We start from the raw sequence: 26,186 nt of genomic DNA on the forward strand, positions 1-26,186 counted from the left end.
TTCTGTCGCTCTCCTCTTGCACTGGGTGTGGAATGGAATTCTTGTCCTGGGTGGGGGCACAATAGGACAATAAGGAGAAAGGACTTTTTTTTCCTTTTTTTTTTTTTTTTAAAGCAAGGCCTCCTGGGTGAGATGGACTGTACCTGCCAGGAGTGGCAGTGACAGGTCACCTTAGCCACCAGGCCCTGCCCGGCAGAGTCCCAGAAGCTGCTGTCTGTGACACCATTCCTAACTTGTAAGTCGGGAATCTGGAGGGTTCCGAATGCATCCGCAGTTCAGTGGGACGTGCTGGGGCTTCTCTCCACCCTCCCTGTCCTTTACCACATTGTTACAAAGTGTGTGGAGGTAACCACAGTAGAGGGAAGTGGACGCCCGGAGAAGGATTTTTGTTTTGATTGTTGTAGCAAGACCACGGAAGTGGATGGTTTCTGTAAGCATATTCGCAGCTTGGGGGGTGGTAGGAATAAAGGCCAGCAGGGCCACGAACTCCTGTCAGAACCAGCCTCTCTGCTCCTTTGTACCTCCCCAGTACGGGGCAAGAGGTTCAACTTGCTTTTTCCTTGGAAGAATGTCTGGAACCAACCAGTGCTTGCTCTAGGCTTTAGAAAATGAAATTTCTTTCCAGAATTTTCCATCTGCTTTACAGGGGACAAGTGGACACTCCTGTGAGAGGCTAAGCTCAGTGAGGGGCGCTCCCGTTCCATCATTCTGCTGTCAGAGAGGTCTTGGGGCAGATGTAAATGAGATGAGAATCGGGACATTGGATGATCCCTGTCTTGCTGGACAGCTAGGGAGTCTTTCAGGGATGAAAAGGGGTGTCTGTTTTACAATCTGCTTCATTTCCAGCTTCTTTCCGCAGCTTTAGTTGAGGGCCTGGAGGTAATGGGTCATCATTGTGGGTAAACTCATCGTGTATAGTGGTGCCAATGATGTCAGAGGTCCTCCAGTCTAAACTCCTGTCCCCAAGACAAGGTCGACGAGCCTCTTGTTGAATATCCAGACAGGCTGCGTACCCCCAACCTTGCAGCAGAACATTCCGTTGTGGGGAAACCGTGAGCTAAAATTGAGCTCCTTGTAACATCTGTACAATCCTGTCTCACCCAGGGGGACACGTCACAGACCTGGTACATCTTCATTGTGTCCACCCTCCAAACATTGCACACATTTCTGCTGTCTCCTTGATTTTTACCCTTCAAAGTGTAAAACCCCCAGTTTCTTCAGTCCCTGTATGAGATTTTTCCTAACCCCCTCACTGCCCTAGCCCCTTCCTCATATTCTGTTCCATTTGTTGATGTCCTTTCTTAAAGCAAGTGCCCTGGTTCTTAGGCAGAGCCCGGTGGACATCCGGACACTACCATTTTTGTCAACCGCAGTCCTCCCAACATTGTGCCTTTGTGGTTTTCTTGAACCAGGGGCTCTTGAACCCTGAAGCCAGATAAATGTTTTAGAAAAAGCTTCGTCTGCATTTGCAAAAGCCAGAGACCCTGCCTCCCCCGCAAAGTCTAGGTCAAGGAAGAGAGACGCACGTAAAAATTGGAGAAGGAGGACACCAGTCCCTGAGCTCCGCGGCAGTGTGCTGTGGATGCTGGCCTTGAAGGGACTGGGGCTGGAGATCTTTCTTCTTGCATTTGCCCATTGCAGTGACTCACTCAACGGGGCTCTGCCTGCCACTCCTTCCTTCTCAGCACCCCTAACTTTCTCAGCTGTCCTCATGCCCAGCTTCAGCCTACATGCAGGTCAGCCGGCTGAGGCTTTTGTGGTCCTGCTTTTCCCGTGGCCTGTCAGTCCCCACCCCATCACCCATGGGCAGTGGCTTACTTCACTTTCCTCTTGATCCAGGCTGAGAGATTTAAGGTAGCGCAGGTCCTATTTTCACAGGTCCTAGGTCACTGGGAAGCCTCAGCACTGACCGTCTTGGCCCAGGTTCCTCCCTCCAGTGCGGCTGGGATGTGGAGGAGGGAGCCATGCCGGTTAAAACGGCCAGTAAGCTGCTGGCTGGCAAGAGACAGACAGACATACACTCAGGCAGGCAGGCAAACAAACACACAGAACAAAGACCCTATACACCCTACAAAATTGGCCAGGTTTTCTTCTTTCTGCGGCATTGTACCTTTCCAGATCATTCTAGAAACAGTGTGTTTTAATATGGCTAGTTTGTAGCACTCAAACCAAAGGGAAGAAATGGGAAAAAAGGCTGTTTTGCATTTATCTTACTGTGTAGAGTAGCTGGGAGGTAGGAAGATGCAAAAAAGAGAGAAAGGGAGCGAGAGAAAGAAAGGGAGGGAGAGAGGAAGGGAGGGAGGGAGGGAGGGTATAAGCTGGATCACAACTCAATTTGTGCTCTTGTCTACACCGAGTAAGGAGGACTTCATGCTGTCAAGGAGCGAGTCCTCTCAACGCGCTGGCTGTCGGCGGTGTCTGTGCTCTAGCTAACGGCGCCTCTCACTTTTCCTTGCTTCGGTGAGCGCTGGCGGGTTTTCACAGCAACGGTCCACACGGCCTTGTGCCCCACAAGGGGGCCTGGAGGGCAGGCCCTTTACTGAAGTTTATGAAATGGGTCCCGAGGACCAGGTGGCACCTGTAAGTCACACGGAAGACACCGCCCACCAGAGTCCTCCATGTTCTAGAAGTCATTGCTGTGCCTTCCTCACAGTGACACCACCAAGGACGTAAATGAGTGGAATGACCAGGAGACCAGACCCTGAGCCCCGGCTCCTCCAAGACCTCTTGCTCCATTCAAACCTTCCGTCGCGACGTTCGAAGCTGCGTGGGTGCATAAAGACCGCGTCTGTCAGACACGCGCAGACAGACACTGTGCCGGGTGCTCAATATGCATCACCTTCTGTTGGCTGTGTCCCGCTCTGTATTGCCTTTTTAACCCTTAATGAGGTAGGTCCTTGCACTGGTTAATTTTCTGTGTCATTTTGATTGGGCTAAGGGATGCCCAGCGGTTTGGCAGAACATGGTTCTTGGTGAGTCTGTGAGGGGGTCTCTGGAAGAGGTTGGCATTGGAGTGAGTAGGCTGAGTCGAGGGGAGCTCTCGGCGAAGGGTGTGGGCGCCATCCAGTGCACTGAGGGACGAGCCGCTGAAAAGACCAGAAAGGCAGGCAAGGGGCAAATTCTCTCTCTCTCTGCCGGAGCCGAAACGTCATCTTCTCCTGCCCTCGGCCACTGGCACTCCTGGTTCTTGGGCTTTTAGACCGAACCACGATTTACACCATCAGCCTCCTCTCAGGCCTTGGACTAAATTACACTCCTGGCTTTCCTGGGTCTCCAGCTTGCTGGTGGCAGATCAGGGGGCTTCTTGGTCTCCATAACTGGGTGGTAATTTCTGTAACTGGTCTCCTCATCTGTGTCTGCATCTCTCTCTCTCCCGCTGTCGATCTAACCCTATTGGTTCTGTTTCTCTGAGGAAGCCTAACCCAGCCCTCTCACTATTACCTGCGTCTCACAGGTGAAGAAACTACGTATCGTACAGATTCAATCCCGAAGGCCAGCGAGAAGGCAGCCCCATTCAGGTCCGGGCAGGGCTCTAGAGCCCATGCTCACAGCCACGAGACCTCACTGCCTCTTCAGAAGGAAGACCCCCCCCCCCCCCACAGAAAGTGCTAGCACAGCTGCCGGCGTCCAGTGGGTGCACTTACGTAAGGCTCTTTGTTTTCTGGGTTGAAAGCTCCCCGGGAGAATGCGAGTGTTCACTGGGTCACGAGTTACAGAAGCCTGTCTTGGATTCATGTACTTCCCATCGGTCATTCACGGTCGCCCACGGTGCGCATAGCGTGGCCTTAGGAATTGAGGGCATCACAAAAGACATGGAAGATGTGGTCCTTTGACAGCAGACGGTCCGGTCCGTAAGGCAAGCCCCACGGGAATGAGTGAACAACAATGCAGGCTGGTAAATCATTATGTTTCACGATAGGTAGCAGAGCAAGAGACGCAGTGGCAGTTTGGCGAGAAGAGATGGCCCTTCTGGAAGGGGGCGGGCCCAACAGGACCTCGGTAGCGCCATGGGAAGGAGCAGAGTGGAAAGAAGCTTCGTTTGCTCATTCACTGAACACTGAGGGACCTAACTGCATACCGGGTCACTTTGCTGGTCGCCCGAGAGCCCGAGGGGCCAAGCAGCTTGTTCTGTTCTGTGTTCTTGTTCTGTTCTTGGGCGCTCCCAAGAGTGCTGGGAGAGTGCTTGAGCAGACCTAACCCCTGCGGGGAGTGGGGAGGGCTTCCTGCAGGTGGTGGAAGGTGAAAGGAAGGGAGGGGAGGGCAGGGGCGACAGCGGGTGCAAAGGCAGAGAAAGGGCTCCGGTTAGGGGCGGTTGAGGGAACACCTTCCGTTGTAATAAAGACATTTTAATAGAGACAAGATACAACTGAAAGGTACAGGTCTAACCTGCTCTTTGCAAAGGAGGAACTAGACTAAAGCAGACCACAGTTCCCCAGACCGCAACGACATCATCCCCGGCCCCCCACTGCTATCCCGGCAGATAAAACCAGATCTGCGCTCAGCCTCTCCCCCACCACTGACTCCAAGCTGCTGTGTTCTGCGAACTCCTTGGGATCCCCGCAGGTGTCCTCTGACACTGTCCCTATAAGCAAAGGACAGGGAAGAACAAGGCGGCCACTCCAGGCGGGTAGGTGGCAGTGAGAACAAGCAAGGAGGTTATAGATGAGGCTTGTCTGGGGTGGAGGCGAGGGGTGGGGGACCCGCACATCCACTGCCACATCGTGGAAGTTTCTACAGAGGCGCAGGGTTCTCAACAGCGCGTCATTGTCTCAAGGCTGTCTTTGGAGCAGCCTCTGGGAACAGGAAAGGCAAGTGCAACCCACATTCCGAGGACAGGGCGGAGTGAGGGGCCCTCGAGGTCCGAGGGCCGGGCGCCGCTCATGGGGGTCACACCTGCTCGGTGATCTCTCCTGACACGACAGCAAAGGGACAAGTCAGGCTTGACTGCAAAGCCTTGAAAAAGAGCATCCTTCAAGACCCTTTACGGCTCCCAGGGCATCTACATCAAGTTTGCTTAAGAGAACGTGGCCAGATCCACAAAGTGGCCTCTCTTTTACCTACAGGGCGAATTTTCAAATGAAGGCAGATTTCAACTGAAGAAAGCCAGGTAACAGCCCCAGGATATTTGGCAACTCTGGAGACTCATTTTTTTTTTAGCTTTCGTAGGCATCTGAATGTGAGAGGGAAGTGCCATTCCTGGGAGGGTGACTCTCCCCGAGAGAACACAGGAGACAAGCAGGGCGTCCTCTTCTCTGCCGCGGGCGGGGCTGGGGGCTGTTTCTGTCCCCTCTCCAATCAGACACCGAGCACTTCCGGGCCACACACACCCTAATCTTCTACAAACTGTTCTGTTCTAGGACCCCCTCAGCACCGCTGCTTAACTGCAGGTTGATTATTGTCTTGGAATTCGCGTGGGAGCCTAACCTTGTTCTCGGCCAGTGGAGAAGTGTGTCGCCGAGTTCCAGACAGGCGCTGCGGACTGTGAAAACACAGCCCGTCGGTAAGGTAAGACGAAAACTCATCCTCATCATCATGTCCTCCGATGGGCAGAGTGGGCACGGGGGCAGGTGACACCAAGTGAGCCTGGTCTTACAAACGACCAGGTTCGTAGGAGGGCCTGGAAGCTGTTTCTAGGGGGAAGGAGAAGCCCAGTGAGGGAAGCTCGCTGGCCAGCTTGCGGCAGGGCCGGCTTCAGACCGAGGCCTCGGGCCCCCGGCCCGTGCTCCTGCGAACCCGTGTTCCTCTCGCATCTTGCGAGCCACCTTGGGTTGACTCGAAGAAGCAGCCACACATGAAAATGGAGAATATCGTTGCCTACATGTGAGGGACCCAAGAAGAAATTGCACTGTGATCTTCCACTGAAAAAGAAAAAAAAGAAAGAAAGAAAAATCCCCATGATGGTTTTATCAGTAAACTTGGCTCTGGCTATAACAGAAACCCCAGATTAACAATGGCTCCAACAACATGGGATTTATTTCTTCTTACTTATGAGTCTGGAGGAAGGGGGCCCAGGACTGGGACAACGGCCTCATCCCTTAGGTCCTCAGGCCCCCTCCAGCTCACCTGTTTGCCATCCCTCCCATGTGGCCCCTGCTCTCATGGCCCAAGGTAATGCCTAGGACGTCAGTCGTCCCGGCCAGGCTGGAGGACAAACACGAAGAAGAACAAGGCCCGGGGTCGCCGTCCCTAACGGAGACACCTGTCGGAGAAACCGCTCCCATCCCGTTAGTCAGGACTTGGCCCCAAGGCGACACTTGGCTACATGGGACGCTGAGAAATACAACCCTTATTTTGGGAACCATGTGCCCAGCTCAAAGTTAGAGGGTCTGTCCCTGTCTGCCATAATGATTTGGGGAAATTGGACACACATTGACTTGTTCTTTTGAGTTACTATTATCCAGACCTTTTTCAAAATACAAATCCTAAGAGGGGTCCCCTTAGCTGATATTTGATCATCCAATGAGAGCACCAAATTTCTTTCTTTTGTGGTAAGAAAGACAAGTCATTGTAAAAGTAGGCCATGGGAAAAGCCCAGGCCACAAGGGTCAGAGAAGGCGGCTCCGGAAGGAGCAGGGAGCAGAGCTGGAGGAGGTCTCGAAAAGAGTGTTCAGAAAACAGGTCTCTCTTGTCCTACGGTCACAATCGGGCTCTGCCCTGTTGGCAAGGGCTGGTCCCGCTGAGGTTCTGCCCACCACCTTTCTCCACTTCCGGTGCCAACAGTGGAGTCAGTCCCCACCAGGCTTTCTGGGGCTTGTGGGATTTAGACGGCTGTTGCCTTATCTTAGCCTGGGCCCTGGTGACACAGGGTGTGTGATTTCCCCAGACCTGCACGGCAGCTGCCCTGCCGGTTTTAACTGACGGTAGATCTTAGAGCAGCTCACGTCTAGTTGTAAATAAGGGCTCTTTTTTGCAAATCGGTAATTCTTCAATTTCATCAGACTTCCAGAGGGATGGGACATTAGAGTGTGTACGTTAGAGTGTGTAAAGATCTCCGGACACTGGGACTACATGGGAGTCCACTGGGCAGCTTCTGGCAGCTTCTCAGACTCTCTAAGCCCCTTTGGTGACCACAGGGCCTTTACACTTGCTATTCCCGCTGTGTCTGGAATGTTCCTCTGTCCCCTCTTGTCCAGATAACCTACTGAGCCTTCAGAAGAAGACTTCCTTGATGTCTGGGACTGGGGAAAATGTCTCAGCCACAGGTTTTCCTGGCGCTGTGTCTCTCTTCTTTGTGCCTTTTTCCACAGTTGTGGCTCTCCACTGACTTGTGCAATTATTTATTTAGACGATACTTTCATAAGAACAGGCTGTGTCCACCATGGTGTCCTCTGTACGTAGCACACTGATGGGCGCGTAGTACACACTCAGTAAATTCAGCTGAGTGGTGAAATGCCCCCACAGTACGTTTGTCTCTAACCCTATTACAACGGCACAGAATTTCACCATGTGTTGACCACGAACCCTCTGCCTCAGATTTATTTGGTGAGGCCCCGGTGACAGGATCCGCAGGTGAACCAGCTTCCTCGGTAATTGCTGAGCCGCGTTTGAGAAGCCGCACCGGAGGGTGTGTGAGAAATCCGGGCAGACGGCCCGGTGTGGGTGTTATTAAGACCCTCGTGCTGGCCACAGGAATGCGCCTCTGGGGGAAGGCGTTTCAGTTCAAGAACCATCGCCTCTCTCCGTCTGCTCGAATTCGGAGAAGAAACCTACAAGACAACTTTGCTCTTGGACAGCCCAGAATGTGTGTGGAGACGGCTGTTCGTTGAGCTTACAGTCTCGGTTAGGTGGGAATAAAACTACGTGTGTTCGCCATAGCACCTGGGCACAGAGGGCTTTTAAGAACTGCACAGAGACCTGGTTGCTGCCGCACTTGGTGCGTCCCTCCCTCGCGGGGCCTCCGTCTCCAGGTGGAGCGGTGGCGTGACTTTCGGAGTCAGGAACTGAGTCCTCCGTGCAGCTGGGGCTGGTTTCAAGCCCCCCGAACGTAATATGGTATGTTCTCAGCTACTAAAGATCTCCAGGCCTGCAAGCTGATACACTTAAACTCTTGTCTTCTTTTAAAAAAACAAACACCTGGGGCGCCTGGGTGGCTCAGTGGGTTAAGGCCTCTGCCTTCGGCTCAGGCCATGATCCCAGGGTGCTGGGATCGAGCCCCGCATCGGGCTCTCTGCTCGGCGGGGAGCCTGCTTCCCCCTCTCTCTCTGCCTGCCTCTCTGCCTACTTGTGATCTCTGTCCGTCAAATAAATAAATTAAAAAAAAAAAAAAAAAAAAACCTGGGAGCCGAATACTGTGCCCCGAAGTTGACCGTGCAGCTGGCCGGCCCGCCGCACTCACCGAGGTCCAGGCTGGCAGCCCCACCTGGGACGGGAAGCCGTCCGTCCGCGCAGGAGCTCCTCCCAGGGTATCGTGCTCTTTCTGCCTCCCAGACGTCCTCTTTCTCTTTTTTTTTTTTTTTTTTTTTTTTTTTTTTTAGCAGAGGCCAGAACTCTGGGTTGCCCGATTCTTTTTTTTTTTCTTAATATTTTATTTATCCACTTGACAGACAGAGATCACAAGTAGGCAGAGAGGCAGGCAGAGATAGAGGGGAGGAAGCAGGCTCCCCATTGAGCAGGGAGCCCGATGCGGGGCTCGATCCCAGGACGCCGGGATCATGACCTGAGCCGAAGGCAGAGGCTTCAACCCACTGAGCCACCCAGGCGCCCCCGTCCTCTTTCTCTTTTAAGATTGTCTTCTCCTCCCTCCCTACTTGCGGGCAGGCTCATATCTTTTTTGAGGATCATAGATTCTTTACCTTCCAAGAATTTTTTTCTTTCTTCCATTGCCCCAGGACCCACGTCCTCTTTTTAATATTTCCCCAAGATCTTGGATGACCACTGTCATTTCTCTTAAGAAATCATTCTATTGTCTCACCACATATCTAACTACATATATATAATGTAATATATTTGTTATATAACATATGTGTTTATTAGATTTTTAAAAAAATTTTAAAGTAATTTCTGCACCGAACATGGGGCTTGGACTCACAACCTTGACATCAAGAGTCACACGCTCGACGGCCTGAACCAGCCGGATGCCCCCAACTCCTGTATATCAGTAGTTCTGCTGACAAGAAACAAAAACAAATGGATAAATGAAAACCCGGCACAAACTGATGCGTGAATGGAGATCGTGAATAAAGATGAAAAGTTCAAACCATAAAACATAAGGCGAAAATTACCGTCCCAGAGAGGGTCCCCAGGGTCGGAGCTGGAGGACAGCCTGGAAGAAGGTGCGGCACTTGCTTTACCAGCTCTGGGAAGCAGGGGCAGACTCTTCGCTCGAATTCTCCACTGTTCCCAGCGGCAGGGCCCGGCTCACAGAGGCTTCAAGAAATACTTATGGAAAAAAGTGACTCGAGGAAGGGTCTCCAGTGTGAGCCAGGGACATGCTAGTTTTAATGCGACGTTGGTGTTCCAGTGAACCCAGCAAAGCGTAGTCCAGCCCCGCAGGACCCCGGCAGGCCCTGCGATGCGGACAGCGGGCTGTGGTCACTGGTCAGGAAAACTGTCTCCTCCCGTGGCCCACGGCCCTCCTGTCTCAGCCCTCGGGAACCCTTGAAGCTTCCCAGTACCTTCACGGATCCATCCGGGTTGTGGTAAATGAAAAAGAAATACTTTGCTGACAAAATATGGGGTATTTCTGCTAAAAGGCCCTGTGTAGTGTTAGCCAAATACACTCCCCTGTGGTCTGATGGAAAGCGCGTGGGTTGTGGTGACATGGGCAGCTGGTGCTTCCTTAACCGGGTGAGACTCCACCTTCTCATCCCAAAAATGGGAATAATGACACTGTGTGGGAATTCGAGATAATTACTGTTCGGGGCTTAGAACATCATAGAAATTCCAAAAGTGATGGCTTTCCCCACTCACATGTAAACAGCTCAGGAGCTGGGGTTTTCTGTCTAGCGCCTGACACAAAACCAGCACTTAGTAATGTCTGTTGCATAAAGGACGCATCTGGTCACTCAGCACGTCGCTGAGTGGAAATGCGTCTTTGTCTTCTGATATACTCAGATGGACGGACGGTGCTTGGTGTTTCCAGCAGCAGCCGGCTTCAGGACTTTGGGTCGGATGCTAGTGACAGTTGTGTGCTTGCTGGACGACACGTGGGACAGTAGGCAGACACTGTGTGAGCGGACCTCATTGTGTCCTCTCCCAACCAGCAGCATCAGCGCCACCTGGGACCCCGTGAGACGCGTAAAGTCGCAGGCCCTGCCGCAGACCCCCGAGTCAGCAGTTGGGTGGGGGGATCCGGTCATCAGTGCGAGCCGCTCCTTCGCCGATCCTGATGTGTGCCCGGGCTGGGGACCAGGACCGCGGGACGCATACAGCCGTCCTGTGCTGTGACTGCAGCTGCCCTGAGCCCCCGGTGCCTGAGAACCGCCGACGCGGGCCTGGAAGCCCGAGGCCGCTGCAGAGTTTGGAAGGCGCCGCTCGGCCTCCCCTGAAGCTCACGTGGGGCTCACGCGCTGTCCCCCCGGCTGGCCGCCGCCGTGGGTGCATGTTGGGTCCCCTCCTCCCCGAATCATAGGTTGAAGCCCCCCCCCCCCACGGTGTGCTGGGATTCGGTGCCGGGGCCTCCGGAGAGACCCTAAGGCCAGACGCGCCGCTCGGCCCTCGGAGGCACCGCGGGACCAGGCCAGGGGAGCGCCCAACCCGCTCCCGGACCGCGCTGGCCCCGAGCCCCGACGCCTGCTTCCCGGACCGGGAGCGGAGACACGGCTGTTGCTGGAGCCGTTTCCGCCTGCGGCGGCCGAGGGCACCGGGGCGGCCTGGACCCCGGGCAGCCCCGTCCGCGCCCGCCCCCCGCTGTCGCCCGCGAAGCCGCGGTCCGAGACAGAAGACGACGGGGCTCGGACGCGGAGCGGGATCGTCTCCTCGCAGCCCCCGCGGGGCGCGGTCGGGGCGGAAGACGGGTCCCCTGCACGCCCCGTCCGGGCCGTGTCCTCCCGTCGTGCGCTTCTGGCTTCTCTGCGGCCTGTGCCCGGCCCCACGCGGGCTGTCAGCGCCGTGTCCGCCTCCCGTCCTCCTGCAGGGAGAAAACCCAGGACGGGGCGTTTGACTTTAAGACGGTGTTGCCAGATTTACACATTTCACTCCCATTTATACCCGGTTCCTCGCGTTCTCGTCGCCAGCTGCGAGCCGGGCCAGGCCGCCGGGCCGCCAGGCCGCCGTGGGCTCACAGGTGGCCCGCCAGGCGCTGTCGCGAAGGAGAAGGGACGAGCCAGCCCCGCCAGAGGCGCCTCGGCTTCTCAGTCCGCCTCTCCTGGGCCATCGCCGCACGCAGCCCCGTCCCCGGATGCCCAGGAGATCTGTCTTTGGACGAAAACCCCCTCTCCTGAAAGAGCCGGACTGAGAAACTCTTCTTTGTTGCCAGAGGCTGCAGGTCAGAACCGGGCCCCTTGAATCCCTGAGACCTTAGTGAAGGTTGAGATGAACGGAAAGTGGCAGGTGGGGGGCTCCGAGCGAGCCCGCACAGCGACGCTGGGGAGCGCGCGGTTGTGACCGCAAGGACGGCCGTGAGGTGCCACGAGAGGAGACTTGCCCCACGTGACAGTTCTGAGCTGTCCTGAGCAGCCTTCCTTGCCTCCCCGAGAGCCCCGTGTCCAGGCAAGGCCGTGCAATGCACCAGGCGGGAGCTTTCGGTCTCTTTCTGCGTCCCTGCCGGTGGGCCCTGGGCCACCAGAAGCCCCTACCCCGCGCCCCTTTCCTCTGGGGGCTGCTCGGCTGTGCACAGGCACTCGGGTCTCCGTGGGGTTCAGGGACTTCTCGTTGCGTGGGACTCTGTAGCAGGGGAATTTTCAGCCCGTTTGGCTCTTAGCCCTGGTTTATTAGGGGTTTTTGTTACTCAAGCAGGGTGCGGGTATGTACAGTCACCTCTCTGTATCCTCATTTCGGGGTAACAGTCTGGGGAAAGTAATGCCTTTTGTTTTTCTTCCTGTAGTTTTCATCTCTCACTTAGCATGGCTGGTGGGTGTGCGAGCTCAGGGCTCCCGGGTCCTGGAACAATGGGCAGAACTCTTGGGTCTCTCCCCTGTCAACCCGGTGTCCTTCGCCAGCTTTTAAGGCAACGGTTCCGACCTGCTCTTCAATGCCTGGGTCAAATAAACGCCAGGCTTGCCCAGTGCTGTGTCCAGTGTGGGCTTACAATCAACGGAGGGGGCCAGAGGAGCCCCTCAGTGAGAGTTCGCACATGTGAAGTTGAACACAGGTCAGTGTTAGAGTTAATCAGCTCAACGCCTGTCTTCCCCACCCTGGGTTTCTTGGCTCTGCCTCTGGGTGATTTGCCGTCTCATCCCTCCGTGGGCCGTGTGTCTCAGTGAAGCAAGGGGACCATGGCAGCCACGACCTTCTGTTCACGGTAGGGTCTGCAGAAGGGATGGGGCGCGGAGGGGTGGGAGTGGGCTCTGTGCGCCAGGAACTGCTAGACGCTTGTAATCCCCAAGGAAACTGCAGAAGAATCAATATTTCAACCTATGAGAAAATGGAGGCATCAGAGAGACAGTGGCTTTCTCAGATCACTGGTCACTAACAAGGGGTAGAGGCAGAATCTGAGTGAGGTTTGTCTGGTTTCTTACGTCCTGTGCTCAGAATTAGCTTCAACCCACTGACGAGAAGAATCTCCCGTGAAGAGGGCACGCTGGCAACAGAGAAAGGAGGGCGGCCCGTTTTAGTCACGTCCTTTGTGGGGGACAGAGAGGGAAGAAGAACGAGAGCCGCTGAGAGTGGACTCAGCAATTTATCTGGAGGCGCGATGTTCTGCCACAACCTTATTCTGTGACTCTGGGAGAATCCATTGTCTTCCCTGTGACTTAGTTTTACGACCAGATTGAAAAACAAAACAAAACAAAAAACCCCACAAAAAACACAATACTCCCAGTCTTTGAAGGGCTCAGTGAAAATCTAGGTGAATGACCATAGAAAAATCTTAGCAGGTAGGAACACACACACACACACACACACACACACACACATATAAACATAAATACAAATGATAGATTTTAAATACCCTGTTTGGAGACCTTCTATCCAGAGCAAGTTCAGTTTCGCTTTGCTGTTGTCCTGGACTGAAGTTCTTAAGGGCAGGCGCCAGGTCTTTGTCAAGGAGTCCTCAACTGTTGGAACTGGAAGGGACGTTAGACCTCGGAAAGGTAATCTCTCTCTGTTTCCCGGACATGGCCTGACGCCTTGTCTTGTGTACAGCGGGGGCTTATTAAATAGCAGCGGAATACACGTGGCTGTCTTCCGTAGGCTCTGTGACCCGACCTCCCTCGACAGCCCCGTGAGTGAGGACACAGGAAGCCCCACGCCTCCGGTCCCACTGTGCGGTCATTACTTGCTCCAGCGGGAGTTTTGCTGTTTTTATGAGCTTTTCCCTCCTCCTGCCATGACCTTTACCACAGCTTAGCTTCAGCTCCGAGGACGACTTCTGTGTACCCTCGCAGTTTGTGGGCACCGTTCCGCCCTCTCTAACGGAACGAGACCCACAGTGACGGCAAAAGCAGCCTTTGGCAACGCGGCGAAGCTTGCGCCTTCCCCGAGCTCCGGGGCCGGCTCTGTGGGGTGCAGCCCTGGCTCTCACGTGGGAATACTGGCTGGCTGTTCCCCCTTGAAATTCCCAGTAATTTAGACACAAGCGGCCCCGCGTTTTCAGTCTGCAGCGGACCCCGTAAGCTGCGCGGCTCTCCTGCTTGGCGCTCTGTGTGCACCCGCGCATTTTCCCTCGGCCCGAAGCTCCCCACGCCCCCTGCCCAAAGGTGGGACTGCCCCCTGCCCCAGCACGGGGGGGTCTCAAACATCTGCCTGGCCTTTGGAATAAACCAGCCAAGGCATTACTCAGAACCCTCGGCTCTCTCCACGCATACGGCCAGACTCGTGGCCTGGAACGGACGTGTGTTCATCTTAGACGGGTGCCAGCCACGGGGCTACGGGTCTTCACCTCGAACCCGTGAGATAAGTGCTGTTATTCTAGCCCTACAGATGGGAGTCCTGCGGCTCAGGGAAGGTGGGAAGGGGCGGGGCTCAGCCGCCGAATTCTTTGGTTTGACTGGAAAGCCCGTCCCGATTCCCTTGCCTTTGCTCATCCGGGGCCTGGAAAACGCGCCTGGACATCCCAGCGCTGCCTGCGACGAGCGGCGACCTTTCCCGCGACTTCCACTCCTCACCTCTGCAACGGGACCTTTCACCGCTGCTAGGTTAGCAGTTAGGGTACGTTACTGTCCCGTACGGGGCTTTGAGCCGTAGAGTGACTTTCCCAGGACCACCCAGGAAAGCAGGACCGCAGTGCCTCATTGCCGCACAGATGGGGGTGGGGGTGGGGGGCAGAAAGCAGACCCTGGGACTTGAGTCCAAGCCGGCGCTGGCGGCAGGCGGCTTACTCAATAGCACTGCCCGCCGCGTGTAACAGAAAATGCAGCCACTTCTCTCTTCTTCACCAACCTCTGTCCGCACCTGCTGGGTGCCAGGTCCTGTACTAGGCCTCACAGAGGCTGAAACGAAGAAGACACAGCTCCTGCTCTCTAGAAGGCCACGGACTGGCCGGAATGTGCACTCTTCACCCCGGCACTTTGCTAGCCATGGGTCTGAAGTAGAGGAGTCAGGAGTGAGAGCAGATTTAGGAAATGGATGTAGGATTATTTCTGAAGCTCATTGGAATTCTTCCTCGCCTGAACCTTGCTGTAGATCAGGGTCCTTTGTTGGGTGGCGCGCCTCTCCCCGTCGTCAGCGGCAGGAAGAGCGGCCCCCGCCCGTTTTGCGTGATCCTCTGCTCCAGCAAATGGAAGCGTGATCGTTCGGGAGGGACACGGAGGGCCGCTGAGTTACAAACAAGCTCTTCCCTGGGTCCCCACCCCTACCTGGCTGCAGTGCTCTGTAAAATCATTGATTGTCTAACAGCCTCAAGAAGCCAGCAGGGCGAGGAGGCCAGAATTCCGCCCAGCGAACACAGCCGTGGAGCACAGTGCTCCGTGAGTGTCGCCATGGTAACAGTGATAACAGCTTATATTTATAGACCCTCTATCTCCAAGGAGCTCAAAGCACTTTACAGACATATTATCTTCTATGAGAGAGAGAGAGAAGGACAGAGGGGCAGAGAGAGGGAGGAAGGGAGAATGAGAGGGAGAAGAAGGAGCAGGAGGGAGGGAGGGACGTGGAGGGGAGCATGAGTGGGAGTGGACAGAGGGGCAGAAGGACATGGTGTGCTCTGAACGGAGACGTCAGTGACCCAAGGTGGCACGGTAAGCCAGTGACAGATGGTAGACTGGACAGGGTTGGTGGCTCTTAGAACTCCTGGAACCCTTGCTGCCAGCCTTGGGCAGATGTCAGGGCCGAGCGGCCGACTGCCTGTGGTCTAGCTCTGTTCAGAGTCGTCTGGGTAATCAGATAACTCCAGGGACGTCAAAGGCAGCTTGGCTCCACCATTGTTGACATGAAACACAGGGGCAATTCTTCTATGGAGATTTGAAGATAACGTTCATGCAGCCACCAGACAATCCCACATGGCATTCACAGGAGTGAGAGGCTTCGATGTCCTGATAACCTCAGACGAACGCCGCACACACATGCAGAGGGTCTGCACACGCTGATGGAAACGGGTCTTTAAACCCATTGCATGGTGTCCCAGGGATCTTTGGAGGGAGCACTTCTCAATCCTTTCCCCCGAGAGACACATCTGTTCCATTAGACACGAGAGGTGGGGTTATCTGAAGGCTGCAGCCAATGAAACTGAAAATGAGTTTTGTAAATTCCAGACCTGCCATTCTCTTTATAAAGCACTTTTTCTGGGTGAAACCACGGCCTCTGCAGCGGTGTAAACTCCGAGGCGGGTTGCAGTGGGCTGAACCCGTCATCCTGAGCCTTTTCTGTCCTCATTCCTCTTTCATCAGAATTTGCCACACATGGTCCCTGCTTTTTACCCTCCTAGACCTTCTGTCCCCACTCCCCCACTCCCAACCTCCTCACTCCTCATTTGGTCTTTAGAAAATAGGATTTATTTTCTCTCTCTCTTTTTTAAAGATTTTATTTATTTATTTGACAGGCAGAGATCACAAGTAGGCAGAGAGAGAGGGAGAAGCAGGCTCCCCACTGAGCAGAGAGCCCAATGTGGGGCTCGATCCCAGGACCCTGGGACCATGACCTGAGCCGAAGGCAGAGGCTTAACCCACTGAGCCACCCAAGTGCCCCTTTTTAAGTATTTTAGTTTTTAAATGTTACTGGTATAAGAAATACAATTGACTTTATAATATTTTAAAACTAGCAGTCTTTTTATTCACTTATTAATGATCATAATTCAACTATAGATTCTTTTGGATTTTCTGTGTACACAGTGATAACTTTTTTGCATTGTGACATTTTTCATTCTTTATTTTCTTTTTTCTTTTCTTTTTCTAAAAGATTTTACTTATTTATTTGACAGACAGAGACCACAAGTAGGCAGAGAGAGAGGGAGAAGCAGGCTCCCTGCCGAGCAGAGAGCCCAATGCGGGGCTCGATCCCAGTACCCTGGGACCATGACCTGAGCCGAAGGCAGAGGCTTTAACCCACTGAGCCCCCCAGGCGCCCCCATTTTCTCTTTTAAAAAGATAACTGATCTGCAGAAGATTCAGCCGAAGCTTGGCTGCGGAGAGATAAGGTCCATCCCCGCGGTCTTCAGGCCCTTCACGAGCCATCACGCCCGTTCCTGCCGCCGAGAACCTCAGCCTTCTGCAAAAGTTGGGCTGCTTATTTGCTTCCAGCCTGGACCCGGTTTCAGGGGCCCTTGGGTGAAAGGGTTGGTAGTTTGGTAATTCCAGTGGTTAAGCCTCAGGAAAGTTTAAAATATTTGATATACGAATAGGCTTCTGATCCCCAAAGCAAAAAGAACTTAAAAATGAAGAAGAAAGAAGTGTTTTGCTGGGAACCTCCCTGTGTCCAACACCAGGGTAGGCATTTTGCGTGCACCTGTGCGCGCCGGGTCTGGCCCCCCCGGGAATGAGCAGGATGGCCCTCCAACTTACCAGGGATAAGCTTCTGTGCGATGAATTTCTTTCTATTCTCCCAAGAGTCAGGAGCTCCCTCTTACCGACTGGCTTCTCCAGGAGGGGAGGGATCTGTGCTGGTCTGCCTCCCATATGTAAATGAGCCAACGTGCTTGGCTCCGCCCTTCCTCCCTCCCTCTTCACACCTTCTTGGCTTACCTGTGCCTCCTCCCCCACAGGTCCGGATGCGGCCCCCCTGCTTGTTTCTGGGCAGCGTTTTCTCCTTCCCCATCCCAGCACTTACGGCGTTTGCTTGTGTTCACCTGAGTTTCTAGGTAGCTGTCTTTTGTCTAGGTGTCTTTGGGGCATAGAAAACATTATTCAAAGGTTTACTTTTTGGATTAAAAATTAATATTCCCCTTATTAAAGCTGAAATTAGAAAAACACTTGTTTTAGTTCAGCTTACAGACAGAATTATTTTCTTAGTCTGGCCGAGCTTAGCATAGGGCCCATGCGTAAAGTGAGTTAATTACTTCCAAATATATTAAGCCATAATCACAAATTTTATTCACACCTTCACACATGCATGAACATGCATATAAAACACACGCGCATGCACGTATGTATTTGAATTAACAAACGAGCTTTCTGGAGTACGTCAATACTTACACACGTATAGGCCCTCAAATTTATAAATACAAGGTCCAAGAGTTCTCTTACACCTTCCAATAAACTTAAACTTAAGTAATAAAATAAACTTAAATAAACTTAAACTTAAAATAAATAAACTTAAAATCCTAAAACTCCACATTAATTACTCAGTCAGGTTTTAAATTGGCATTATAAGGCTCCCACTCTGATCGGCCCAGTTCCCTCAAAACTTAAGACCCAAAACGGCAAATACGCACAATTTGTAAGACTACGGTTCGGCCTCTGAGATCTTTTTGTAGTTAACGCTCAGTCCCCCTGGTGGGAAGAAACACATCCAACCCAGGGGAGACATCTGCCACATAGCTCACCGGCGGGGTGCTGGCCAAGACGGGGGCTGGCTGGGGACCGGGAGGGGACTTTCTTATTGGGTACAAAGTCATGGACTTTCATGCTAACGAGGCGACTCTCCCAAGTCCCCTGCCGTTTTGTCGAAGTCTTTGTTCCCTCAAGGAAGTCTGCAGCTCCTGTTCTTGGAGACCACTTGACTGGACCTTGACTTTCCTTGACGCCTTAACATTTGTAAATATGTTTGCAAGTAGCTCACCCTTGATGGCATGTTGAGGTTTGTAAGATTTATCTGCTTGCTAATAGCACATTTGATCTTGACGGGGTTCTCCGTTCTTCAGAGTCTCCGCATCACGGCACGGTCAGGGTCATCTCTTGGGTAGCCTGTTGCGTTTCATTTGGTCACGACTCCTGGGGTGGTTCTGCTCCTCGCGTCCCCCATCAGGCTGTGGGCGCTCCGCATAGGACAGGACACACTGTTTTGTTCCGAGCTGTGAGCCCAAAAGCCAGCACACTGCTCGGCACAGGGCGGACACTGCTGTCACTTGGCCGTCGAGTCACAGGCGGGTGTCGCAGGCAGGCGGGGACACGCCTGCAGCTGAACGAGTTGCATTTATCGCCAGCTGCACGGAGAGAGCTCGTGCACTGTGGGCAGGGTGCTTGGGCCAGAAGGTGCTAGAAAGCACTTAGGAAGCGCTTGGGCTTGCCCTTGTCAGCTGCTTTGGGGCAGAGCTCAAAGCAGCAGACTTTGCTCCGAGCCGGTTGCTGCCAGGAAGTGGAGATAATGCTATGCGGGGGAGGCTCCCTGGACCGAGGCTGAAGATGCGATCAGTGTAGAAACAGCAGTCCTTCCTGTTAGTCCGGAGAGGGGCGTAGCTCACGGGGGGGGGGGGGCTGGGACAATGCTCACGTTCTGGTCGGTTCAGACATGGCCCCAGAGCCCTCCTGTTTGGGCCTTGCTTCATCAGAGTCACCAAGAGCTCTGCTGTCGTGTGAAATTGTTTCTGTTCGACGGAACGCCAGGACCTCGCCATGAGTGCTGGGCCAGACCGTAGCAACACCAGGAGAGAGCTGTGGTCCGGGCTGGCTTCAGTGTGGACCCCAGCAGAGCTTCCAGAAGCTTCCGTTCCCTCTGCTCCTCCCTCACATTCTCTGGGCCCCCAATCCTGGTTCCTCCTTCTCCTCCCCTCACCGTCTCTGTCTTTAACTGGTACCTCTCAGTGGAGCCACACTCGGTCCTTGGAGCCTGGAGAGCAGGCAGGAGGTGCTCACGGTGAAAGACCAGTTGCCCGGCGAGCATTCCCTCTCCTCACCCGGGCTCCGTCCCCCCGGCACTTCACAGCCTCCTCTGGCCCAGACTTTCCATCCTGGCTGTCGGAGGTCAGCAAAGCTGGCACAGACCAGGCTCTCAGCCCCCTGCTGTTTACTTGCCAAAAATATTTCTGCAACTGGAATTCAATTTGGAAAATGTTTTACAAATAGAGTATCTTGGGAGAATATTTTAATTTCCCTGATCCAAGCGTGGTGTGCCACTCTTCCGGGTAAGTGCTCCTAATGCCTTGTAGACGGAGAGCCTAACTGGTTCATCCCAGTCCGAGACGTCCTCCCAGTCCCTTAATTAGTACCTTTAAAACCAGTGAGGATCTCAAACATGATCACACTTGGCGTGCAGAGAAATACTTAGGGTCCTGACTCAGGAGTCTTGCTAACTCCCCAAGGCCTTTGACTGAGGGGAGAGAGAAATCGAGAGTTGAGTTGCGTGTTCTCTACTGGGTCCGTCCCACTATTCTACTCCCAGTAGCCACGCAGAGACACTTTGATAAAGGTAATTTTTTTAAAAGATCTTATTTATTTATTTGACAGACAGATCACAAGCAGGCAGAGAGGCAGGCAGAGAGAGGGGGAAGCAGGCTCCCCGAGGAGCAGAGAGCCCAGGACCCTGAGATCATGACCCAAGGCAAGGCAGAGGCTTTAACCCCCTGAGCCACCCAGACGCCCCTGATAAAGGTAATTTTTAAACAACTGCTTACATGTTTTGAAGACAAGAAGGGGTGTATGTATATACACACACATACACATATAACATGTCATATATGTGGCATACACTTCCTGTTTGGCCACATATGTGATACACATATGTATCATATGTATGATACATACATATATGTGTATCTTCTTTCTCATATAACTGACATTGTGATTGTATTAGTGATAATGGTGACCTTCCTTTGCAAATGCTTATTAAACCTACAGAATGAAGAAGGATTTGATTACTCCTTGGTTTTCAGTATCTTTAACCAACCAACCCAACCAACCAACTAACAAACCAACCAACCAATGCCTTTACTTAGAAGAACAGTGAAATGAACAAGTGAATTGCTAGACATGGAAAATAGGTAATATTTATTGGTTTATTTATTGTTGGTGGACATTGGCCTCTTTATAGACGTAAGTTTTAACTTTTATGAACATGTCAAGGGCAAAGTACAGAATCCAAGTGTGCAGTAGGGTCCTTACGTAGTGGAACATTCACTGCTCTGAGAGTTGAGACATCTGAATTCTAGTATTGTGTTAGTTGTGGAATGTTGACCTTAAGCAAACAGGAAAACCAAAACATCTGGATGTCAGTTTTTGTAAAATGAGAGGAATTATACTAACCGATTCAGTGGGTTCCTACAGCTTAAATATTCTAGATTTTACAGGTACAAATGTATTTATTTAGTCAATTACTTAATATGGGAAGCTTGCAAGAAATAGTACTTCTATAATTCATGCACGCTGCCACCAGGTGAAGATGTTTGGTGTATGGGTCATGTGCTCCAAATTGTAGGCTTAGGCCACACCTGTGTTGTATCTGAAAATGCCATGTCTGTATTGTATCTGAAACATATGTTATATGTTCACCTTTTGCCTCCTTGAAAACAAATATTTGTTTAAACATTAAGCTTATCCATTATCACATACTTGCTGGCCAGAGTCATGATCTGCTCAGGATTGATTTTATCTTTTGCCTGTAAGTTCTTCTTGGCCTGGCAGCTTGGGCTGGGCTCCTGGTGGAAATAATATCGCACGTATCTGTGCCACTCAGATCGTGAAAAAAAAACAAACAAAACCATTGTCCAACTAGAAAAAAGTAATTTCCCCATTTCTCCTCTGGATGGAGGTACGTTGCACAAGGATCCTAGATATTTGGGCTTTGTGCTCAGCAGGGAACCTGCTTTTTCCTCTTCCTCTGCCCCTCCCCCTGCTCATGCCCTTTCTCTCTCTCAAATAAATAAATAAATAAACAAATCTTTAAAAAATATCCCTAGATGTTAACAACTTAATTGTATGTCCACTAGAAATGTAAACATTATAGCAAGAATTTTTGATAAGGAAATTTTAGGTAGTTTTCTTAGTGATAAGTTTTACTTTAAAAACCTGCCTAGGAAGTAAAAAATGTTAACAATATCCTATATGAAAATACTTGTTTGTTTTTATTATTGTGTAGTCTATGTTAGGTAAAAGCGTAAGTTCACAAGGTGTTTCAGTAGTATAAAAGGGTTTCGGGAGAGAAGACCCTTAGTTTGGTTTCAGTGCCCAAAACTAATTTAATCTTGTGACCTTCAGTGGCAAGATCACAGCCACAGCACGTGGCCACTGGAGACAAAGGAGGACGTTGGGAAACCTTCAGAGGACAGAGTGTCTGGCACTAAAAGCTCCATTAGCACCGAAGCCTGCCTTAGGCACACAGATCTCCTGTATTGACTTTGGCATGTGTCTACCTTGTCATGCCAATAAAGTTAACTGAACTTGAAAATTGATTGATAACACAACCCAGTTCTCTCTGCCTCTCCTTTCATTTGGGTTGCCATTTGACTTCGCTGAACGTGGCAGAACCCTCTCTTCCTCCTCTCTGGCTGAGGACCCGGGCCGCCCCTTCCCCTGGGAGAGGCAGGCTGCCTAAGGAAATCGCTCTTCCTGGCTCCATGCATGTACAGGCCCCTGACGTCTGTTTCAAGGAAATTCAACTTCTGTTTGCTCTGCAGAGCGCATTCAGTGGTGCTCTGTCTACAGACGCGTGTGTGCCTCGTTAACCCGTTTAGGCAGAAAAAAAAATAACATGACTCTAGCTAAAACAGTCACAGCAACATGAGAAATGTTCCGAAGCTCATGGGACATCCTTCTGACCTTGCGTTGCTTGGAGGTCACAGGACAGGTGTGCCCAAGGGAACAGCGAAGGAGGCTGGAGGGGCGAGAAGGCCTCGAGGACTAAACCCCAAGGGACGGGGCAGGGGAAGGGATGAGCTACTTAGAAACTGCAGGCTCTTTGGTCTGCAGAGCCCCTGAATGTCTTCTAGTAGAGCCTCACGTTGTAGGCAGAGAGGCACGGTCCCCGAAAGTGTAGGCCCCTGCCCAGGATCCTGCGGCTAATCAAGCGACAAAGCCAACTTGGAAACCAGGTTTCCTGACTGCGAGGCTGGTAGTGTTTTCATCCCCCCACACGGTCTGCTGTGCTTAGGAGAGCCACTGGCGCTTTGGGAAGCAGAGGATCCTAACCGGAGCCTCACCACTGAGTTTGGATATGACTTTGGGCAAGTTACCCTGTCGCTCTCTCTTTAGATGGGGACAGTGCCAGGCCGAGGTGACCCATACCTACAGCACGAGCACTCTGGAGACTGGTGCACTTGAGATGTTTTTACCTCGTGTGTTTCCAGGAATGTTCTGTGGTCAATGCTTATTCACGCGGGCCTGCTTCTTTGTTTTGCTCTACCTGGAGATTGCGGTCTTTCCTGACCGGAGCACGTTAGCGGCTAACGAACACTGACGGCTTATGTGCGTGAGTTTCACTTATGCCAGAAGCCAGCCGAAATCTGCCAGCGTGTGAATTCTGCCCTTTTAGGCTGTCCCCAGAATGGCTGAGGAGGTGGTCGCACGCTGCCAGCTCGGGAAGCAGAAACACAGCCCCCCCCCTAGGGCTCTCTTGAAATGATTGAGATGGACCATTGGACCAGGATATGACAAAAGAGGAATGATTTGGGTGGTTTCTGCTTTAAGCAAATCTGAAAGTCAAAATGATATGAACCTCTAAGACAGAAACATGGGGCAGTAGTTACTCACATGATTAAATGCTTCTTTATGCTTCTTTCAGATTTTTCCTCCATTAGCATAATGGAGAATGCAGCTCGATTTGTACACATCTATCACATAAAGTAACACCCGCCAAGCATGCCAACCTCGCTTAGAACCTCATAGTTATCACATACGTACTATAGTCCTCACCATCCCTGTCTTCCCCCATTATTAAGTCATCTTAAAGATTTTGAAAAATATATGTTTCTTCTGTTAAAGGCACGTTTAACTATTATGAAAAAACTGTTGTTTACCTCCATAGTTTCCCCCACCCAGAGATAACTACCTTAATTGAACTCTCTATAATAATACGGCTATATAACACTAAAATCACTCTAGTATTTTATTAGTATACTAATTGTGCTATTTTTTGCACATTTCCTCCAACCTGGTTTTTTCTGCTAGTGTGTTGTGAACAGCTTTCCATGTTGATAAATATTAATTTGCAACATTTTTATAATGGCTACTGTTCTTATACATTTATTTCGTTAATAGGCTAAATGTTAAGTGCTCTTGATTTTTATCTATTGTAGGTGATAATGTGGCTCAGTATACATCTTTTTTTTAATTTTTAGTTTTTTATTAACATATAATGTATTATTAGCCCCAGGGTTACAGGTCTGTGAATCGCCAGGTTTACACATTTCATAGCACTCACCATAGCACATACCCTCCCCACTGTCCATAACCCCACCACCCTCTCCCTATCAATATACATCTTTAAGACAACATCTTTGTTCGTGTCCTTCATTACGGAGGTAGATTTCTGAAGTGGAATTGCTTGGACAGAGGGCATTCTTACTTTAAGGCTCTTGATATACATCTTCAAACTGCCCTGAAGAAAAGGGGTACCCCTAATCTGTGAGTTATTTTTTCCCTTGCACTCCAGTAACCATGCCCATTTAAAAAAAAATTATTTATTTCAGAGAGAGAAAGAGCGACGGCATGGGGGACTAGGGAGGGCCAGAGGGAGAGGGAAGGAGAGAATCTCAAGCAGCTTCCCCAGTGAGCACAGAGCCCCACGCAGGACTGGATCCCTGAGATCATGATCCCAGCCGAAATCAAGAGTTGGATTCTCAACCGACTGAGCCAGCCGGGCGCCCCATGCCCGTTATTTTTGAAGACATTATTTTTAGAGGAGTTTTAGGTTCATAGCACAAGTAAGAGGAAGGTACACAGATTTCCTGTACGCTCTCTGCCCCCAGGCATGCCCATCTCCTGCAGAGTGCTAGGTGTGTTACAGCTGCTGCAACTGTACTGACACATCACAGCCACTCCCAGTCCCTAACTTACCTTGGGGGGCACCGTCGGTTCTGTGGGTTTGGACAGGTAGATAATGGCATGTCTCCATCATGTAGTATTAGACGGCGTGTTTTCACTGCCCTGAAACCCTTGTGCTGGGCCTGTTAATCTTTTCTCTCACCTCCTTTCCTCCACCAACTCCTGGATCTTTTCACTGTCTCTGTAGTTTCCCCTTTTCCAGAACGTCATATAATTGAAATCACACAGTAGGAGGCCTTTTCAGACTGGCTTCTTTCACTTAGTAATGTACATTTGAGGGTTTTGTATGTCTCTTCATGGCTTAATAGTTCATTTCTTTTTAGCCCTGAATGCTGTTCCATTGTCTGGATGCCCCACTGTTTATTTGTCCATTCGCCTACCAGAGGGCATCTGGGTTTGCTTCCAAATGTTGGCCATTATGAATAAAGCTGCTGTCAAGTCTGTGTGTGCAGGTTTTTGTGTGGATGTAAGTTTTCAGTTCCTTTGGGTAAATACCAAGGAGCTCAACTGCCAGGTCATGTGGTAAGAATAAGTTTAAGTTTAAGTACAAGTATACTTAAATAAGTATAAGTTTTGTAAGACACTATCAAGCTGTCTTCTACAGGAGCTGTACTACTTCGTATTCCCAGCCGCAGTGAATGGGAGCGTCTGTTGCTTCACGTCCTTGCCAGTTTTCGGTGTTGTCGGTGTTCTGGAATTTGGCCACTCTGATAGGTGTGTAGTGGCACCTGATTGTTATTTTACTCTGTATTTCCATGATGACAGACGACATGGCATATATTTTCATAGACCTATTTTCTGGTGAGGTGTCTGTTAAGGTCTTGGCCCATTGTTTTATTTGGGTTGTTTGGGGTTTTGTTGTTGAGTTTTAAAAGTTCTTTGTATATTTTGTATAATAATTCTTTGTCACGTGTCTTTTGCAAATATTTTCTCTCAGTCTGTGGCTTGTCATCTCATTCCCTTGACAGTATCTTTTGCAGAGCAGACATTTTTAATTTGAATACAGTTCAGCTTGTCAGCTCTTACTTTCATGGGTTGTGCCTTTGGTGCTGTATCTAAAACGTCATCCCTATGCCCTGCGCCATCTTAGGTCTTCTCCTACGTGGTTTTCTAGGAGCTTTATAGTTTGCTGGTTTACATGTAAGTCTCTGATCTATTTTGAGTTAGTTTTTGGGATCCGTGTCTGGATTTGTTTTTTTGCATGTGAATGTTCAGTTCCAGTACTGTGTGTTAAAAATACTGTCTTTGCTCAAATTGCTTTGTCTTTACTCCTCTGTCAAAGACCAGTTGACTGTTATTGTGTGTGCCTATTTCTACCCTGTCCAATTAACTGATCAATTTTCTCTTCTTTTATTAATATCACATTGTCTTGATTATTACAGTATGGTAGGTCTTGAAGGCAGCCCATAGCGTCACTCCTCCGACTTCCTTCTTCTCCTTCAACATTGTGTTGGCTCTTATGAGCTTTTTGATATAAACTTTAGAATCATTGTCAATGTCTGCAAAATAACTTGCTGGGATTTTGAGACTGCATCGAATCTACAGACGAAGTTAGGAAGAATTGATATTTTGACAATATTGATTTCAACTGTTTCATTCTTCTTTCATTTCTTTCATCAAGGTTTTGTGGATTTCCTCATACACATCTCGTACACATTTTGTTAGAGTCATACCTAAGTATTTAATTTTGGAGGGTGGTAATGTAAATGGTATTGTGTTTTTTTTCCCCTTTGCCTCAGGAGATATATAAAGACAAAATGTCTTTATGACAGATGTCAAAGCAATTACTGCCTGTTCTCTCTT

General features: G+C 51.0%; 1 long non-coding RNA gene across 1 annotated transcript; it reads left to right on the forward strand.

Moving 5' to 3' along the window:
• Positions 1 to 4,009: 4,009 nt before the first annotated feature.
• LOC308356308 lies at positions 4,010 to 12,162 on the forward strand. The gene is made up of 5 exons (XR_013968068.1): positions 4,010 to 4,627; positions 5,064 to 5,107; positions 5,358 to 5,505; positions 11,175 to 11,425; positions 11,984 to 12,162. It is a non-coding gene; the product is annotated as an uncharacterized lncRNA (long non-coding RNA).
• Positions 12,163 to 26,186: the final 14,024 nt, after the last annotated feature.

Source organism: Martes martes (assembly GCF_963455335.1).
Source record: "Martes martes genome assembly, chromosome: 15".
Classification (NCBI taxonomy): Eukaryota; Metazoa; Chordata; class Mammalia; order Carnivora; family Mustelidae; genus Martes; species Martes martes.